Source organism: Pseudopodoces humilis, chromosome 9 (genome assembly GCF_049639895.1).
Source record: "Pseudopodoces humilis isolate 2021_Gansu_Grassland_sample_001 chromosome 9, ASM4963989v1, whole genome shotgun sequence".
Classification (NCBI taxonomy): domain Eukaryota; kingdom Metazoa; phylum Chordata; class Aves; order Passeriformes; family Paridae; genus Pseudopodoces; species Pseudopodoces humilis.
In genome coordinates this window covers 4,390,336-4,405,729 of record NC_142208.1, presented here as the reverse complement: position 1 = coordinate 4,405,729, position 15,394 = coordinate 4,390,336, and the positions used below count along the sequence as shown (strand labels likewise).

The window sequence follows — 15,394 nt, the reverse complement described above, 5'->3', positions numbered from 1 at the left end:
TTGTTGCAACTTGAATTTAAAGTTCCAATAAGAAAAGGTATAAGAGACTGTTTTATGTCAGTTTGCAAGGGGTTAAGTATTTCCAGGGATTTTGGTTTTGCTTAGATTTTTTGGGTTTTTTGGGGTTTTTTTTGGGTTTTTTTTTGTGTTTGTTTGTTTGTTTGTTTTTATGGAATTCTAGCTCCACGTTAAACTTTTTTCTGGATAAAAGTCAGAAGTAGGCAACATACTCAGAATGTTAAAATGCAATAAAATTGTGGAGTCAAACTTTGAGATTTCCTTTAAAAACTTTAACTTGCATAACTTTGGTGTTTTTTGTTCTGCATGGAACACAGTACATTTAACAGAGGAAATACTGAATATACTTGTGGTGCATTTCTTGCTGTTCTTGAAAACTTAATTTTTACTTGTCTTGCTGTTTTCAGGTGTTCAGTCACAGAGCAAGCCAAGTGTATCTATATTTATGTACACAGGTGATCCCATGGCTCCATGTGTGCTGTTTGGAAATGCTGTCATTTATTGCTGTTTGTGAAGCAGGAAATTGCTGGGGCATCTGAGGTGCAGCTCTTAATTCTGTTGAGGGGCATGAGGAGAAGTATTCTACTTCAGGGTATGTGGCTGCACAGCTCTGGATTTGTGCGCAAAATGGGTTATTACTCAGCCTGCCTTACCTGTATCTCAAAGTTTTTAATTAATTTCAATATTCTCCAAGGAGAAATCTGAAATATCTAAGCATAAAACAGACTATGTGCAATAGATTTAAATTAAAATACCAATATATGTTAGGTGTAGAAGGTATTTGAAACCAGGTGCACCTGAAAATCCTTTGCCCATGCCTTAAATAACTTCATGGGCTGACTGGAATTGGTTATTTCTAAATTGCACAGCACCAGTCTAGAGCAAAACCATTGCAATGAAACATTTAAATACCATGATGACCTTGATATGGAATTGCATTTTCTGCTCTTCCCTGGGAGGGTGGGCAGGCCCTGGCACAGGGTGCCCAGAGAAGCTGTGGCTGTCCCTGGATCCTTGGAAGTGTCTAAGGCCAGGTTGGACAGGGTTTGGAGCAGCCTGGGATAGTGGAAGGTGTCCCTGGCCATGGCACAGGGGTGGCACTGGATGGGCTTTGAGGTCCCTTTCAGCCTAAACCCATCTGGGATTCTGTGAAGGACAAGTCTGTGACAGATCCCTTTAACTAGACCCAGGGCATTCACATATGTTTTGAAAAGCTAAAAGTATAGCCCTGGCATTCAAATTTCTGCTGGGGCCAGAATTGAACTATTTCCTCACATACAGAGTTTCATGATGTATGATGTGCTCTGAGGACTTCCAGAGGTTTCCAGAGGAAATTTTTACCCATAGGATTTCTTTTAAGAAATGTGAAGATTAGGAAGACAATTCCTACATGTATGAACAAGATTCTGAGTAAATCACAGCTTTAGTTACAAAACCCAGGCCTAGTTTGGAGTTAAAATGGGAGAAACATTGTAAGAGATCTAATTTCAGCTGCTGCAACCCCCAGCTCAACATCCTCTCCATTTGGAAAATTATTAACCAGATTATTTCAAAATACACTAATCCAAGCAAACTGTTTTAGCTGTGGCAACTGAAAATATAACTACTGCTATATTTAGTTGTAAAAATAAAGTATTTCTGTTGTTGCACTGACTGGTGCTGTAAGTCAAGTATTAATCAAATAGATATATTAATGTTTCTGGGTTTGGAGTTGGGGGGGCAGGGTCTGCGGTGCAGCAAAGAAAGAATGGATGATGGTAGGTAGAACCTGGTATCTGAAGTTGTTATAAATTAAATCAGTTAAATAAGAAATCTAGTATAGAGCTTTGGTCGCCTCTGAGGACAAACAGATCATTTGGCATTTTTCTATTAATGAATCTCTTTATATTAAGATGAAGAAAGCCTTAGCTTGAAGCAGATGTATTAGTGATGAGATGCGAGCAGCACTCCAGGAGGGAGATTTCTTGCCACAACACAGGCTTGGAGAGGAGAACAAAGAGGAGATGTAGGAAATGAGTCAGAAAACTGCTCATGGAGAGGTTTTCTTCCTATGTAGCTGCCACTCCTTATTTGGGTTTGGATCCCACCACCAAGGTCTGCTCCTGGTCATGTCCACATCTCATTTCTGAGCACGACAACAGTGGTTTGTTCTGACCTCAAGAAATCTCTCCACAAGTCCCAGTTTCCCTGATCTGAAAAAAATCCCTGGGTTCCTCCTGAAATGAGGTTCAGTCACTGGCATTGGGAAACTTTCATTCCTTCTTACAGTTGATAATGGCTGAGAAAACAAATAATTTAGAGGCTGTTGAAGTACTGATTGGTGCAGTTCTGTTACAACTGAATCCTGGAATGTCACCAGGCTTAATGAGATGATTTGTCTCTACCAGTGAAGGGCTGTTTTTGTAATTTATATCCATTAACCTTTTACTATAAAATTACTCAAATTATTGTATGTCTTCTCATAGGAAACACCTTTGTTAATATAGTCAACTTTGTATAGGAAAATAACTTCTGATATTTGGACTGGTTTATTTTGAATACTTTTAGCCAGTTATTTTGATCCCCTGCTCTTTGAACCTTGGCAACTCCCATCCTTAAATTTGAGAGTTTTAATGGTTTCAGTTGATTTTAAATGTATGCAGTGCTTTTGTACTGTGAGCACAGTTAAGAATTGCTCTAATTAATATGTTCATAAATGTTAATGAAGAGGCATGTAGTGAAACATATATTTCCCATCTGGGAACCCCAATCTGCAAAGTTTTAAGTGTGAAGTATTTTAACTTAAGAATGGGCATAATTCAATTTTTTTCCCTTCGAGTGCTGCAAAGTGATTTTGTTAATTTTTTATTCTCCCTTTTAAGATGAATTACCCTCCCTCTGAGTTTTTTCTCATGCTTTACATGATTTCAGCAATCCTTCTTAATTAACTGGAGCCCTTTATGTCCTAGACATGTATTTGATGGAAATAGGAGAGGATGGGACACGCTGTACCTTGATTCTGAGTCATAAAGCCATTTGATGGTTTAATTAAGGTCACAGCTCTGGATTTAGTTGAGCATCTGAGAGTATTGAACCTTTGCACTTTTCAGGCTGCTTAACCCTTTATCTCCTGCCCAAATGTGTTGCTCTGGGGTAAGCAACATTCAAGGATTTTCTTGACCACTTCCTTGCTAAACCCAAACCCTTGAAGGAAAACCTTGAAGGAGAGGGTAAGATGGATCAGACAGGGAAGTCTGGTAGGTGAAAATAGGGAAGAAGAGAAGTTTTTGGAGCATACGTCTTAATAATAGAGACTCTCTTTCTTCCCACAACCATTAGGTACGTTGCTCTGGAAAACAGAGGAAAGGTATGGTCACATGTAGATTTGATAGAGAAATAGCCTGGAAACATAATTAATTAAATTTCTCCATTTTTTTCTTAATATTAATATTAATTTGAATTCCAAGAGATTTTCAGGTGCTTCAGTACTGAGTAGATCTCTGCTTCTCCTAATTTCACCCTTTCATATATTTTTCTCCTTACATGCAATTTAATAAGGCAACTTGGTGGTCCTTCAATGTGAGATTCATGGTTGACTTGATCTTGTTTCTCATTTTTCTAATGGATTTTCCTCCCTAATGCTGCTTTTCTCCCCTAGTCCTTGACATATTCTGAGGAGCTCTTGCTCACCTCTGAATTCTTTATTAATGTGAGCACACTGGAGTGGGGGAAGATTGCCAGTGAAGGGAAGAACACTGGGCTAAATGTCACTTGTCTGAGAGCAGCTTCTATGCAATTGGTGCTGCTTTCTCTTTGTCACCAGAGTAGGAGAGTGGAGAATATTCATGATAGAAAGTGAGTCTTGGAAAGCCAGCCTTTGTTTTGGGGAGGAATCTTTCTCTTTGAGCTTCATAGCCTTTGACACCGAGGTAATCCATGTCTGTGTGTGTATGTGTACATTCTGTACAAAGGCTGCAATCAAAGAATTCTTTTCGGAAGTTAGGAATCCAAGCATTCAGAAGTTCTGGCTGTACCGTTTACTTTATTCTTCCCCCTTTGGTGTTGAGCCTAAGGCAGGAGCCTGGTGGAGCAAAGAAGTGATTCCCGATGGTTTCATGATAAATCTGTGCATCAGTGGTGAATTAATTCTGCTTCAGTAACTCCAGCACTGATGTTTCTAACACCTTCCCTTCTTCATCCGCTTTTTGTGGGCAACTTTGTTTCAGAAGCTTTAGGAAAGTTCTGGTTTGTACTGCTGAAAAGCAGAAGGAGCATTTCCTACTTTGGAGCAGGATTAGCTTTCTCCTGAAGTGTTGTTCAATTTCATGAGTATTATAATTTGAAGCATATGACCCATGGCTGAGGGATGTTGTGTGTTGTCAATGGCTCCAAGTTCCTTCACATCCAAGGGGATTATTATTCTTCAGCATCAGCTCCTTACACAGCCATCTCTACTCATCCCTGTGACAAAGAATTAAAGAACTTACTTCTGATTAACTCCAGAACATTTATCACAGTTTTAGAGTATTTGTGGCTCTAATTTGGAAGAAAAATATTTGTTTCAGCCATGATTTCCTGTGTGGTTAAAGGAACTCCATTGTTCTGCCCTGCTTCCTTTCCAGCCAAACTCATCCAATAGATTGTGCTCCCAAGGCTTTCAGCCATGGCATTGCAGACTTTTTTCCTTGCAATTTAGACCAAAGCTTTATCTTTTTTTATCTAAGAAAAGTGTTTCTGGTTTGTTTTTTTTTAATTAAGAAAAAGTGATTTGAAGACAAGAGGAGTTGGTTCAGCTCATTCTCTGCTTCCACCTTTGCTGGTGAAGCAGCTCGAGCTCTGCTTCTCAGCTCAAAGCTTCTGTGCTTGCTGCAGCCCCCCAGGCTGGTGCTGGGGCTCTGTGCAAATCATCATCTGCCCATTAATTGGAAATTAAAAACTCATTCCAGTGGGTTTCACTCAGTTTTTCCTAGAACCTCTTACTGTTGTGAAATGCAAGATTTCTGATGTTTTAAAGAAATTTAAGCTTGCAATTTTCCTATCTTACTGACCTTTTCCTTTGAAAAACAAGCCTTGCACTTTATATTTTCTTTAGTATTTTTGCTATCTCTTCACAAAATGGTCTTTAAATAAAGTGCTCCCTTGCTCTGATGAGAACAGACAAGAAACATTCCTGTTGTGTTTTCTGCATTCTGAATGCTCTTGAACCTCTCTTTGGTTCCAAGATGCCTTGGGGTTTGCTGAAGGCACATAAGGCTTTAAGCTGTAATTAATTAAGAGCAGTAAGAGTTTAGGGGCTTTTTTTCCCCATTTGAGGAACAGTGCACTGAGCAGGACTCTTTTTATAGGAAATGTTGCAGAAGGGTTTGGAACAAGATCTTTAAGGTCCCTTCCAACCTAAACCATTCTGGGGGTGGTTTAGGGGATTGGTTGGAACCCAAACCATTCTGGGATTTTTGTAGCTGTTTAATTCCAGTCTAAAATACCTAGAAAGAGGCTGGGGGAGAAGTGCCAAGTCCTTTCTTTGATCTTAAGAGCCACAACTGTTTTGGAAGGCACTTCCGCTTGGGATCACTCTCTACAGAGCCAACTGTCCCAACCCTCCCAAATGTGTTACATTCCAGGTCTGGCTGTACTTTCTGAGTAGTCTCCTCTCTTATCCTGGCTTTCTCTCCCACAGACCATGGGCTTCTCACTGCCTGCAACACCACGAGGAGCCTGCTAAGTGAGTGCAGGAGGACAACAAGTGAGCTACTCTGGGATGATGCCACGGGTGCTTCTTCACGGCTGTGGAATAAGGTCCATCTGACAAGCAAGGCTGGGGGAGCTGTGGAAGAAAAGTGCCCAGAGGAGAACAAGGGATACAGTGCAGTCAGCTGGAGGTTTTACTGGAATACACACACACACACAGGGCTGAAAGGTGAGAGGCTTTTTAAAACTTCATTTTTGGGTTAGCTGTTAGATGCAGGGAATACACTTTTTTAATAATAAAGAAAACAATCCCAGAATCACTGGGGCTGGAAAAGACCATGGAGTTCAAACTCTGCCCACTGCCGACTGTGTCCCCAGCCCAGAGCACTGAGTGCCACGTCCAGGCCTTCCTCGGATACCCCCAGAGATATGACTCCACCAACGTCCCCCTTCCAACTCTTGACTACCCTTTCCAGGAAAAAATTCCTCCTGACATCCAACCTTTGAGTGATTTGTCTTTAATATGTATCTTTATTAAAGTTAATAGTGGAACCACATTGTGTTAATTTGCTTGAGTTTAGTAAGTTTACCTAATGTTTAATTTTAGGTCGTCTCTGGTGATCAGATGTCCTGCGAATAAATATTTCTAAGATGACTTTTACCTGACAGGTTAGAGGTGCAGAGATTGAATGAAATGCTTGAATACTGGAGGCAGACTGGAATGACAGACAGGAGCAGGACAAGATCCTTGCAGGAGGCTGAAACCAGATAAATACAGAATAGAAATGAAGAGTAAGAATGAAGTTTCCAAAAGCAGATTGAAGTTTAGATCAGTTATCACATTACTTGATGCTTTTAAATCACAATTCTATCGAATTCAAAAAATGCCACCATGGGGCTGGATAAAACATTCTTAACTAGGGTTTTCAGGGGATAGCCAAACACATGAGAGTAATGTTCCCTTTCAGCCTTTTGTTATCTGTTTGCAGTTGATGGAAAGCATCCTTTTCAGGGTTGAAATTGTGGATAAAATTGTAGCTGGCAATTAGTGATAATTAGAAAGAGAGTGTGAATTGTCTTCCATGCATCAGAAACAGAGCTGCTCTTGCTGGGTTTTAAATGGGAAGCATCTGATGTGGGAGGCACAGATTGGGTAATTTTCCAGGTGTGACATTTAAGTATTTGCTTATCACACGGCTGCCTGAAAGGGTTCCTGCCCTGTGGGGAATGGGAGCTATTAAATGTTGCAATAGATTTGCAGTTTGTGTTCTTGATCATCTCAGCAGTACAACCTGACCTTTATTTGTGTCATCACCTAAAACTTGATGCAATTAATTCCAGTGCACAAGATTACTGTACTCACATCTGTTTCCTTTATCAGCCAGCCTGGTTAATTAACATATGTTCTGGTGATTCTCAATGAGATCTCCAAATATGAACAAAAAGCAACATTAAAGTAGTTTATTTCTGGGGAATTTTTTTATTTGTTTGATTTTTTTTAATATGATATGTTATATATGTTAATATGATATGCTTTAGCACATTCTCTCCTAGCTGATACTCCCTCTGCCAAGGTGGATCCCACAGGCCTGATGAAATTGAGTTAATAGAGAATAAAATTGCTGTGAGGTTTTTAGGGTTGTACCTGTGCTTTCAGTTAGAAGGAAGAGTCAGACAATCTTAACTCAGTGTAAACTCTCATTTGTATCAGGAGTGGAGCAGTAAAACCTTCCCAGTATCATCAGCTAATGAAAACTTCCACACAAAATTCCACAGGTTGATCCGGTTGATTGATAGGTTCCTGTGCTAGGTTAGGTGTTATCTAGGCAGAAAATTCCTTTCTTTTTTTATTTTTCTTTTTTTTTTTGTGGAGACAACAGGTTTACAATCAACCTAGAAAGGAAGTTTTAAGCTAGTTTTTATGTTGCTGTTTAAGAGCATGTCCCAAAATCACCCTCATTTACAAAGTCAAATGATGACACAGAAAAATAGAAAATTCAAACTGATCATTATTTGTAGTTTACATTTAATTTAATTTTGTAAGGCCTAAATAGGATTAAACTACATCCAGTTCATATTTGTGCAAAATGGCAAACGTCAAGGAATTCTGACAAGCTATTGACATTTTTCTATTTAGCATTGCAGGTGTTCTCTTATAAATTTAAATGGAATGCAAAATGCTCAGAAATAGGAAAGTTTTAAAATATTTATTCTGAGTCATTCCAACCAATTCAAGGAATTGGTATCTCAAAGGTGATCCAGAAAGGTCTTTTACATGGCCTGTTTTCAGTACTGCTCTTATTTACTGCAACTACTGCAAGTGAGAATGATACTTCAGAAACTCAGAGTTGCAGCAAACTTTTGGAACAATTATTTTCCGAAGTGTTTTCTAGTGTAGCCTCATATAATTGATACCACACACACACAAAAAAATAAAAAGTAGCTGAAAAGCAATAGTGTTAAAATCAGTTTTCAATCATGTAAATAGAACATTTTTCTCATTCTGTACTCAATCAAACTCTTTTAAATGCTGGAATGTGGTGTTCCCTCAGCATTTGTTTGCACTCCAGTCCTAGGGAGGATTTGAGTAGGAGCTGTAGAAAACAAAAAGCTTGTGTCATTATTTTTCATCACTTCACAAAGGCTCTTTTTCTCTCAGGTTTACTCAAGCTAATGTGGTAAATTATTTCCAAAAATCACAGTCACTGATTTCTTCCATCCTCAAATGAAAAGCTTCCACTTGTTCTTGAGGGTAGATATAGCAGCAGAGTTATTCTTTCTATTTATTTAGTATAGAATGATTGCATGGATGCTCAGGTTCTACCTTCAACTAGATTCAGCTTCTAATTAAAAAAAGAAAAGAAAAAAATTCAACCTTTATGTGTGGAAGTGCCTTTTTGCTTTTCATCCCTAATTGAATTCACTGAATGTTGAAAGAGAAAACACTGTTATGAATATTGGCCCTTTTGAAGGCTTGAGGGCTGAAGTCTCATCATGAGCTGGTTATAAAAGCAGTGTTGGAGAAAGCTACTCAAGTGGTGGCTGATAACCTATTAGTCTGGCATTTACTGGCATGTAGATTACACACCTCTTCCTTAGCTTTGTTCCCTTCCCCAAAACTGGCAGTCACTTTAGATTTACGTAAAGATTTCCTGGAAACTTTTTATTTCTTAGCAGTGGCACCTATGCTGATGTCTGGAAGCTTGATTGGAATCAATAAATATAATGAGTAGTAAGATTAATTCTCCCAGCACTCCAAAATGTTTTGGCAGTTGCATTAAACTTTCAAACCCTGTATAAATTTCTCAAGCAAATTTATTTAGTGAACTCCAGTTATGGCTGTCTTGGACAATACATGAATGTAATAAGAGCATGGGGGAGGGGAGGGGAGGGAGCAGATGCTGCCCAAAGTCAGGGGAGCAGCAAAGTGCTGGTACTTGTAAATCACCTATCATGGGCTTCATTTAGAAAGAAAACATTCAGTGAACTCACTGCAGCAAGTTTTGGTCATTTTTCTTCTCATGGAATCATGGAATGGATTGGAAGGGACCTTGAAGGGCATCTCATTCCTGCCATGAGCAGGGACACCTTCCACTAGTCCAGGGTGCTCCAAGCCTGGCCTTGGACACTTCCAGGGATCCAAGGGCAGCCACAGCTTCTCTGGGCACCCTTTGCCTCCCCACTCTCCCAGGGAACAATTCCTTACCAATACCCCTATCCCTGCCCTCTGGCAGTAGAAAGTCATTCCCTGTGTCCTGTCCCTCCATCCCTTGTCCAAGGTCAGGCAGAGAATAATCTGGTTTAACCTTCCCTTTAGGAAAGTTGCTCTGTCACACATAAAAAGTCAGGTATAACTAGATAAAGGGGTGTTACGAAACCTGAGAGGGATTCCATCCCTCAGAAACTTCAAGGATTGCTTTCTCTTTGAGACAGCTGAAAATGATAAACTGTTATTCAGTCTGAAATGGTTAATTTTTGACTGACTCACCATAACTCAGTGTCCTAGTTTAGGGCAAATTAGGGAGGAAAACTCCAAATGGGATTTCCCCAGGGAAATGCCCCCTCCCCACCAACTGGTCCGGGAAAGGAAAAAAATTCCTTGGAGAGAAGTAGAAAAAGCTGTTTATTTAACAGATATTGAATAATATTAAATAATAAAACCTCTTGCTGTTCGATGGGATGGCAAGTCTAGGAAGAAAAAAAAGTCCTTTTCATGTGGTGTAGCTCAGCTCGCTCAGGTTCTTATCAGTCCTTTCGGCGCTGGAAAGTGCTGAGGCCCAGGCCCCGGTGGGCCAAAGGCGTGAGCTCCCGGGATTTGGCTGGGAGTCCAGAGCAGGCTTGCACAGATCCAAGAAAAAAAAAAGGGAAAAAAAAGAAAAAATGGTCCAGGGAACTCCTCTGCCTCAGCTAGCTAAAACTAACTAAAAGCCAGAGAGAAGCTCTGTCCCGCTGTCTGTCCGTGCTGCAGACACCACAGTCCAGGAGCGGGATGTGTGGGAGTGATGTTTTTCCTTAACACAAACTGCGCACTTCTTCTTCCCCCTCTCTTGCTCTCAAAGCCAGTCTTAAAGGTGCAGAACTTAATACATAATATAAACCAGGCGATTGGGGATACCAGTATCATAAAGTCACCCCAGGACACTCAGTCCCTCCATTTTTAGTTCAAGTCTATAGGTGGTTCTTGGGTTGTTCAGGAAATGAGGTCTTCCTGAGCTGAAAAAATCCATGTTTGAACAAATTGGTTTGACAATGTGTGCCTTTGCATACTTGAAATGATTAGCAGCAGGATGGAATATTCAAAATCTTGCTTTTATTTAAGCAGCTGTGGTGTTTAAATAGTGAATTTCACCTGTCAGACTGCATGAAAAGTTATTAGAGGCCGATAGCTCTGGAAGTCTCACAGTCTCCTGTCTGATATCTAAATTGTCAAAAGCAATTGTTGCTGTTACCTTGCAATAATATTCTTGCTTTATAAAGGGAGGTTAAACTTTTCTTTTGAAACATAAGAATAATATTCAGCACAAAAAAATCTACTCTGGAAAGATACTGGCTGTGTATCACTGAAGGTTTAGGTACTTTTTGTGACTGGCTTGCATGAAGAAATTTCCTTTGACAGTATTCATTGTGCAGAACATAAAAGCTGTTGTGGTGTGCTGTAATCAGAAAGACAACATATGAAAATATGAATAAATTTAAAAATAATGTTAACACATTTATTAATTAATTTAATAAAATAATCCTGATGCTTTTGATTTATTTGTATGATAAGGAGAGGGAAGACTGATGGCCTTTGATTTATTTGGGTATTTTGCCAGAAAAACATAAACTGGATGTGTGTATCTTACGACCACATAGAAGTCTCTCTGAAGTTGCCCAAACCAGCTTAGAGATAAAGTTTCTTTTAGATGCCTTATAGACCTTGAAAGGCTGTAGGTTGTCTTCCATGGCATTTTTTTCTAATTCAGACTGTTGGTGTCACTATTAATAAATACTTTTTTCCAAAAACAATCCCTCAGCACCAGGCTGCCCTTGGCTAGTGCAGTGTCAGTTCTGTGTTTCTGGGATTCCGGACCTGTCAGCTTCCAGCTGGATGTGGGGTCTCGCAGGCGTAATCAAAAAGATTCTGTGATATCCACTGGCGAACTTCTTCAGAAAACAATAACCACATCTGATAGAAGTTAAAAGGAGGATTTTTTTGTACAAAAATCTCACGCTGGGAGACTGTCAGAGACTCGAGGGCACTAATTTTGTTGCTGTTTCAGAGCACAGTGATACACCTTGTCCAGCTTTACTAATGTCAGACATCTGGACTGTTTGTACCCATTCAAGCCACTGCCTTTGAGTGAATCCTCTTGGTTGAAGTGGCTTTTTAGGCTGTTGGGGTTCAAGCAAGGCTGGTACCCTGGCTGGAGCCAGCACGGGCAGCTATCCTCAGCCGCGCGGTCCATATCCCACTGCATCAATGTGATGGATGGGGAAAATGGCGTTTATTGCAGGGAAACTTAACATTTTATAGCTTGGGGTCACTGTGTTACTCCCATCTGCTTACATCACACCTAGATGCTATTGGCTAATTGCAAGGGGCCTTGCTATCCTAACAGAGAGGGGTCGGATAACTTTTCCGTTACATCCCGGTATCTTCCGCATCGCCAGGCCCTAACTACAAAATTAGGCAACAGACAATGGGTGGGGATTTTGGAGAAGGATTCTCTATCAAGAGTTTTTGGCCTTAGATGCTCATCAGTGTGTTTTAAAGAAGTTAGGGGGAGCTTTAGCAAAGAAATCCTTCTATGGATAAACAATGGATTAGAAAGTAGGAAATGGAGGTTAAAAGCCTGGGATCAGTGCTCATGAGGGAAGGAGCTCACCACTGAAGTGAGTAGCACATCAGGATCTCTGTTGTTCAGTATATCCTGAAAACAGGCCTATTGTGGATACATGAGGATATTTAGTGATGCCACTAAGTTGCTTTGGGGGTTCTGAAGGTGAGAGCTGACAAGATCTGCAGAGGACCTTGTGAGAGAGAATGCTGTTAAAATGCCAAGTGATATTCAGTGTAATTGGCAAAAGATGCACAAGAGAGAAGTAATTTTGACTTCATCTCTGATCTGATTGTTGCCGTTTGGGAGCAGGGGTTTGAATTTGCAGTAGGTGGTTCCATGAAAATGTCAAGATTAACCAATACATTAAAAATGTGCTGTGTAAAGAGGAATCAGTTGTTCACTGCAGCTTTAAGGACCTCAGCTGAAGCTTGAGGAGCCAGGGCTCTATGCAATCAGGACAGGGGAGTTTTCACCCCATTAAGACGATTCCAGGGAAGTTCACACACACTAAAGGGGAGAGCAGATGTGTGTTTAGAGCAGAAGCCCACTGCAAGTTACCAAGCAGGTGAACTGAACATGGCTTGATAAAAACCTGGTCTGGAAATGGTGGACCAGGAGAAAGGTTTGAGGGTGTGTAGGGTTTTTTCTTTCCTTCTTCCACTGCCTTGGCTTGTGCTTTTGATATGATTTGAGGTGAAGAACTAGCCTACCTGATTCTGGGAGGGCTGAGGTTGCTTTGCTTTTTCAGCTGGAGCCTGAGGAGCCTGAGGGCAGAGCTGAACATGGTCTGCAGCTCTTCCCAAGAGGCAGCTCTGCTCCCTGCTGTCTTTGACAGGACAGGACCCAGGGAAGGGCTGGAGCTGTGCCAGGCCAGGCTCAGGCTGGAGATCAGGGACAGATTCTTCCCCCAGAGGGTGCTGGCACTGCCCAGGCTCCCCAGGGAATGGGCATGGCCTGAGGCTGCCAGAGCTCCAGGAGCGTTTGGACAGCGCTTCCAGGGATGCACAGGCTGGGATTGTTGGGGGGTCTGGGCAGGAACAGGGGCTGGGTCTGTGATCCCTGTGGGTCCCTTCCAACTCAGGGTATTCCATGAGCCCTCCAGCCTGCTCTGGTATGGCCTTTTTAACTGCTGGGTCTGTGCTGAGTGTTGCCGTGGGATCTGTCTGAACAGGAGTATGTCCAATATCCCATAATGCCGTTCCCCATCTCAGCAGCAAATGCATTTTTATTACTTTTAGCAGTTTCTCCATCAGAAATGAGAGCATGTTTGGGATGGACATGACCCTGCAATATCTCTATGGGAGTGCAGGCTTAAATAGAATGAGGTAACCTGAGGATTGAGCTCTGTTGATGAAAATTTCAGATTATTATTTTTGCCTGTTGGCTGCAGTTCATGGGAACTGGTTTGACTGAGGTAGAATTTGCCTTCAGGAATGTTCACTTCAGCCATGTGAGTGGGCAGGAGTGCTCCCACCTTCCAGGGGTAAATCCCAAATGTCAGGCTGGGGTTGGCAGTTTGACACGCACCTGAGTGGCACCTGGGGCTTACACAGGCAGACTGACTCTCCTGAACAACAGGGAAGTCACTGATTTAGAAAATGTCATTAATCTCATTTAAGCTTTTAGATTCAGGATGATGTTTTTTGACATTGCAGACAAAACCCAGTATTGCTTATACCTTAAAGGTTAAACCTCTTTACTGGTGGATGAAATAATCTTTCTGATAGCTTTATATGATCTTTCAGACATGACATAAGAGCCTTGTGCATTGGTTTGGTTTCTGGGGGCTTCTCTGTTTCTTGTGGGTCTAATATCTGTTCTTGACAAAATGTGAAATTTGAACTTGTCATTTTATGTGGAAGAAAAAAGAGAAATTTCAAATGGTTTTATTAAGTACAGTTCTTTCTCTCCAGGGCTGACTGATAAAAAGCCTGCTGGTGAAGGTCTTAGAGGAAAGGTCTCCTGATTGAGATCTCTGTCCCAGAACATATACTTAGACCAGTTTAGCATTTTCACACTCAGATGACACACTCTGTTACCAACTCTGTTTACCTCAGAAAATAAACTAGAAAAAATTTCCTGGAATGATTTGAATTGGAAGGAACCTTAAACACCATCTAGTCTCAGCCCCCATATATTCAATATACTTAATTTTTAAAAGAAGAGAGGGCTTTATTTGTGTACCTCAGATCTCTCTTGAAGTATCAGATGGTTTAAATTCCACCTTAAAGGAAGTCCCTTAATCAGGAAGATTTTTTTCTCTATTTCATTGCAAGCAGAATGTCAACAGAAGAAATAGCTCTTCTCACTCTGTGCAATAATGATGTAAATCCTGTTGTGTCCTTGGGGCTCTCTTGGCATCTTGCTGAGAAGAGAGGAGATGTTTCCTGTGGGAAAAGACTTTTAACAAGGCGTGTATCAAACACTTTACATGTTTACAATGAAGGCTCTGAATGTCCAGGTCAGCCAGTGTGGAGCTGGAATATGAAAAATGAGCATTTATTGAGAAGTAATTGTACTGGCAGACATTGTCTTACTGCTCTCCAGAGAACAATTATCCATTAAATGCAGTTCTGGATAAGAATACCTGTGTACAGGGTTCTGTGTCAGTGCAGCAATAATCTCTTGGAAGTGGCTGTTGGTTTGAGAAGCCTTCAAGGCTTTTCCAAGAGGCTGTGTCTGACTGGATAAGGATTGAACATCTAATGGCTCCTCATTTATCTATGGAAAGTTTGTGTTCCCAGATCTTAGACAAACCCCTGACTTTGAGAGCATCAATCTGAATCTCTTTGGCCCTTCAGTTTGGGGAGAAAATAAAGGGCAAAAGGACAGTGTGCATCACATGAGCTTTGTTTGCTGCTGAGCAGCTTGGGCTAAGACACAGCCTGAGTCCCAGGCTCTCTGCAGACCTGTTTGCCGCCACCACACCCCAAACCCAGCAGAGGGGGGCACCTCCAGCATGCAAGCACTGCAGTCACTCACACTTCAAGAATCTTGAGTCACTTCAGGGGTTTTTTGATTTCGCTCTGGAATTTCCTGTTGCTCACAATCATAGAACCACTAAGGTTGGAAAAGACCTCCAATGTCATCTAGTCCAACCTTTGACCAAGCATCACCTTACTTGTAAAGGTTTAGGACTGCACCAGGCCCAGAGCACAGAGACCAGAGTCCCTAACTGGGATGAAAAATTTACTGGATTCCCTGCAGAGTTTGAGACAGCTTTGGCCTTCTTGAGAGCATTGAAGATGGGAGCAATCTGGGAGTCATAGAAATGTGCCTGTCTCTAGGATGGGATCTGGAATCCCAGAATGGTTTGGGTTGGAAGGGATCTTAAAGCCCATCCTGTCCCACCCCCTGCCATGGGCAGGAACACCTTCCACTATCCC

At 41.2% G+C, this 15,394-nt stretch overlaps 1 protein-coding gene across 3 annotated transcripts in view; it reads left to right on the top strand.

Annotated features, from left to right (window-relative positions):
* The window catches only part of PCDH15 (protocadherin related 15), a 665,923-nt gene that overhangs the window by 111,836 nt on the left and 538,693 nt on the right, over positions 1-15,394 (top strand). For all 3 annotated transcript variants that reach the window (XM_088059571.1, XM_088059572.1, XM_088059570.1), the window contains exon 2: positions 5,675-5,914. The gene's annotated coding sequence lies outside the window, so the exon portion shown is untranslated. The remainder of the gene's footprint in view (positions 1-5,674; positions 5,915-15,394) is intronic.